Source organism: Coenobita brevimanus, unplaced genomic scaffold (assembly GCF_032717465.1).
Source record: "Coenobita brevimanus isolate Jiangsu-jjx unplaced genomic scaffold, ASM3271746v2 jjx.HiC_scaffold_2639, whole genome shotgun sequence".
NCBI classification, from domain to species: Eukaryota; Metazoa; Arthropoda; class Malacostraca; order Decapoda; family Coenobitidae; genus Coenobita; species Coenobita brevimanus.
Genome location: NW_027643586.1, coordinates 185001 through 190000, shown reverse-complemented (window position 1 = coordinate 190000; position 5000 = coordinate 185001). Strand labels below are relative to the sequence as shown.

The window sequence follows — 5000 nt, the reverse complement described above, 5'->3', positions numbered from 1 at the left end:
GACAGCCACGGACGAGTCCAGATGCGTGACAGCTCATCTTGAAGTAGAGAAAGTGCAAGTGCAAGGGCTGCACACCTGGTACGAGTACGGGGGTCCATCTTTGTTTGTAAACACTGTCGCCGCGTTCCTGCCACTCAGTCCCCGTACGTGTGAACACCTTTCCGGTAGAATTGCCGAAAATCGGCATTTTTCCCCCGCAAATCGGCGAGAAAAACTGCCGCGATTTTGCTCGTGTGAACCGGCCTTAAGGCGTGAACGGTTTGATGTTTTGATGTAGTTGCATGTGTGTGTGTGTGTGTGTGTGTGTGTGTGTGTGTGTGTGTGTGTGTTAGTTCACTACACGTCAAACGACTTTGGTTATACATAAGACGACGTGCTATTAAAGTTTGGGCACAACTATAATGCAAAGTTCTATGAAGTCATCTACACTCATAATAACGCGACGCTTCGTCTCCTCTGTCTGTCTCCTTACCCTGCGTCTGTCTGTCTTCTATCTGTCTGTCTCTGTCTTCCTGTCCCTCTATTGCAAACCACAAACTTCTCAACTCTCCACAACGTCCTAGATTATCATTGTAACACGTAGTATATTATTTTTTCATTGTTAAGTGGCCCAAATTTTCGTCCTTTTGCAGCTTACTTCACATGGATCATTGGAAGAGACGGACAACGCTACGGCTTCCTTTCCATACCACTTTTTTGTGACTTACATTTTCTAGCATTAATCTATTGCTACAACTCAGCATTCAGGTTGGAGGGATGGAAAATTTGAGCCAAGTTAGAGTAAAACGAGTACAGAATTATAGTCGTGGCGCGCGACTCTGAGGTGGATATTCTCGTGGCCTGGCAACTACCATTCAAAAGTACGTCTGATTTCGTGTATTATATGAGACGCATGTGATTCGTGTATAATATGCTCGTGTATAATAATAACATTCGTGTATAATATATTCGTGGTTAATATTTTGATTCGTGCATAATATGATACGAAATCGGTCGCACTTTTGAATGGTAAGTTGCCAGGGTACGATAATGACAACCTCAGAGTCGTGCGCCGCGACTGTAGTAAAAGTCAAACAGCATACCTTTGGAGGGTGCAGCGGGAACAAGGCGAGATCACAGGCAAGAGGACAATGGCGGGAAAATCCAGCAAAATCTAACCACCAGCTTATGAAGTGACGCCAACAACACTCGTGCCTCACAAGCGGTTCAAAATCCAGTCCCCTTTATCAATAAACACCTGTGACTTTAGAGTATGGTAACAGAAATTAAAATAATTGTGTAGACGTGATGTACTGACGCACTCTCTCCACGGAGTCTACCTCTGACCTACTGTTTATTGCTTCTTCGTCACAATGCTTCGAAACTGATGACTCTCTGTCTCGGACATGATGGGTGGCCGAACCTTTATCCTTGTCTTGTAATCCTGACCTTTTACTGAATGCTGTAAATATCGAATTACTTCATCCTAACCTAAATCAAAGTCTAGTGACAGAGATGATCTGCACGCTTGACTTCCCCGCGCACCTTTTGTGACACCACAGACTAAGTCGGGCTGGGCTTTCTGTTCAGGGAAAACCAGTAAAATGGATGGGTAACTGCGAAAAATTAGTCAGTGTCCGCTGACTCTTCCTGCTCAGCTTCCAGCGACAACGTTCCCCAGATAGAAAGGGCTTGTACGGAATGGTTTATTCAAAATCTAAATAAAGAATAGGATAATCTGCTGACTTTTTCCGATAATTTTGCTAACAGACAGGCAGGAAGACAAAGGCAGACAGACAGGCAGGCAGGTAGACAGGTAGGGAGGCAGACTGATAGACAGATATATAAACCTGGCCAAACACGTAGCTTCATCGGGCTTTCTCGGTTGGCTGTAATAACACCCCCGAGTAGCAGAAAAAACGATTGTTGTTTTCTGGTCGCTTTTGTCATTACACATTTTGTTTTCAGCCATACTCGTACCAGATCACGTCAGTTAACAATGATGTGCGTATTTGGGAATTACTAAAGCTTTAGTTTCATTTCGTATATGAGAGGAAAAGGCAGTGAAAACATCGATGGTACATCAACAGTCTGATACCACAGCCTACTCCTGTTCACCTCTGCCTGGGTTTTTTCCTTTAGCCATTTTTTTCCCCGAATGGAGAGTTGTGGCAGACTCCTGTATTCCATAAACTAACATTTTATTCATTCTACGTACAGTGTGCTGAAACGTGAACTGATTTTGTCCTATTGTGCGAAAATATTGCACTTCACTGGCCACGAGCCTTTAGGTAAGGAGATTTTGGAGTGATGTAGGTGCTGGGATCCCTCTGTATCTTGACTACTTTTGTGCTGGGAATTTACTGTTATTATTATTTTCATCATCATCACTATTAGTTGTAGTAGTAGTAGTAGTAGTAGTAGTAGAAGCAGAAGTTTGAGAGATCAGCATTCCAGATTTAACTGAAGAATACAATGGATCCTTCAGGCTATCGCTGTCTGGTAGAGTTACGGCATCTGAGTAGTGACTGGCTTGATCGGTTCCTTTTAATACAATAGACGACATTTTGAGCATTATTTCAGCTCTCGGTGTCAATGCACTTCAAAGCTTTCTCATTTTCCAACCAGATTTTCATATAGTAGTTTGTCTTAAGGGTACTACTGAGCCTCCATGACTAACACAGATAGTGGAGTACCAACATATCCAGTACTCCAATGCTAGGGAGGCCATGTGGGGTGCTTTTGGTCATGCCTGAGTTCTCTGGCTTTTCTTTGGTTTGTCCTAAAATTCTGGTGTCCTCAGTTCTCCAATTATGTACTCAGAGAATTATCACAGGATGCTTATCTAATTATACTTGTTATTTACGGCTAGTATTTAAGCCTGTTAATATTAAAAGAAGGTCATTGTACAAGATTGAGGCTATTTTTTGATGACATGCTCAGGTTAGGAGAGAAACTCAGACATAATTGTATTTCACGTTTATTTGTATCAACATCTACACTTCGTGGCTTTGGAAAGACAATGTTAGGTCGTTTCGAAGACTGGTGAGTAGAGAGGGACTGGCGGGGATGTGTGGTGGTGTGGGGCGGGATATGGTGACACACTGCAGTAAAGAAATGCCACATAGCTCTCTGTTGGCTGCTCCTGTTACTGGCCGTTCGTCACCCCTGCGAAAGGAATAATATCTTAGTTAACCTTCACTGCCACAGATCTTTCGTAGGTTAAATAAAATCGTCTTGAGATAGTAAGAATAAAATAAAAAAATGTGATCTAGCATTAATTGGGTTAGTAATCGTAACACAACCAGGGTCTTGTGTATCATATTCTACTGCAAGTGACTTTGGAGACTTTGTGAGGTGTGGCTGTGTGGAAGTGTAGCAATGTGCAGGGGTGTGTGTCTCACAAATCAAAAAGAAAATATTAAACAAAGCATCAGCCTTCAACCAAGCATATCCCAGACAAGAAAACAACTACACTCATTCACTGCTGCGAAGGTTACGGCTAGAACATCGCCCCCTTCCCAATATAATCGACGAACAATACCAAAACTGCAAACACTGCAACGCAAACTCTCCTTTTGCCCTACTACATTATCTACTAAACTGCACTGCAACCGAACTACTCAGAGCGGCAGAATCTACCCCAACCCACACATCCCACCCACTGAACCCTCCGCCACCCCCCTCGTCACGCCTTACAGCTGTCCATCTATTGCCAGACGCCTTCATCCCATACGGAGTGGCCACAAACAAATCGCCTCCACGCCGCCCTGTTCCCCGCCATTTCACTGTCCTACTCCCAGCTCACACCCTCCTCTCTCATATACCTCTCCACTCCATCCCTCCATCTCATCTTTGGCCTCCCCCTCCCTCTCCCCCTCCACCTCACTCACATACACTCTCCTCGTCAGTCTCTCACTCTCCATCCTCTCCACATGGCCAAACCACCTCAGTGTGTCTCAGATGCTGCACCTAAATAACGCTCACCCCTTTAATACTCCAATTCTAATCTTTCTATTTTCCCTCTTCTTACTACCTCCTGTCCAACCACACACACCGACAGGGCCGTAATCAAGGCTCGGTCTCCTCTATAGGCGGAGATAATCTATAAACAACAACAACAACAGTCAGGTCCTCGCTCCTTCACCAGGCGGCCAGGAATAGAGTTGGCCAGTCACTCTCTCTCTCTCTCTCTCTCTCTCTCTCTCTCTCTCTCTCTCTCTCTCTCTCTCTCTCTCTCTCTCTCTCTGATTTTTGCTGTTGGCTAATGATGTGAAACCGCGGCTGGGACACGTTTGAATTACCCGGGTGTTTAGGCTTGTGCTGGTGGTGGTGGTGGTGGTGGTGGTGGTGCTTCTGGTAGTTGTGGTAGGCAAAGGTAGTGGTAGTGGTGGTTTTGGTAGGGGTAGTAAGGAATGAAGGTAGCTGTGGCAGGGACTGTGGTGGCAGATTGGGCAGCCAGAGGGAGGGGGAGGCCAAGGATGAGATGGAGGGATGGCGTGGAGAGGTATATGAGAGAGGGGGGTGTGAGCTGGGACCAGGGCAGTGAAATGGCGGGGGACAGGGCGACATGGAGGCGATTTGTTTGTGGCCACCTCTTAGGGAATTAAGGCATCTGGCAATAGATAGATAGATGAACAGACAGACCGTCAGATGTAAACAAACAGTACAGTGGGGGTGGTAGGGAGGAAAGGACAGCGTTCCGTTGGAATTTCCCGCCATGTACGTTGTATGTATGTATGTTGTATGTATGTATGTATGTATGTATGTATGTATGTTGTATGTTGTATGTATGTATGTATGTTGTATGTATGTATGTTGTATGTTGTATGTATGTTGTATGTTGTATGTATGTATGTATGTATGTATGTATGTTGTATGTTGTATGTATGTATGTATGTATGTTGTATGTATGTATGTATGTTGTATGTATGTATGTATGTATGTATGTATGTATGTTGGATATATGTTGTATGTTGTATGTATGTATGTATGTATGTTGTATGTATGTATGTATGTTG

General features: G+C 44.2%; 1 long non-coding RNA gene across 1 annotated transcript in view; it reads right to left on the bottom strand.

Annotated features, from left to right (window-relative positions):
- Positions 1–3033: 3033 nt before the first annotated feature.
- Positions 3034–5000, bottom strand: part of LOC145389951 (uncharacterized) — a 29562-nt gene continuing 27595 nt past the window's right edge. Inside the window, exon 3 of the long non-coding RNA XR_013895548.1 lies at positions 3034–3147. This is a non-coding gene — a long non-coding RNA (uncharacterized LOC145389951). The remainder of the gene's footprint in view (positions 3148–5000) is intronic.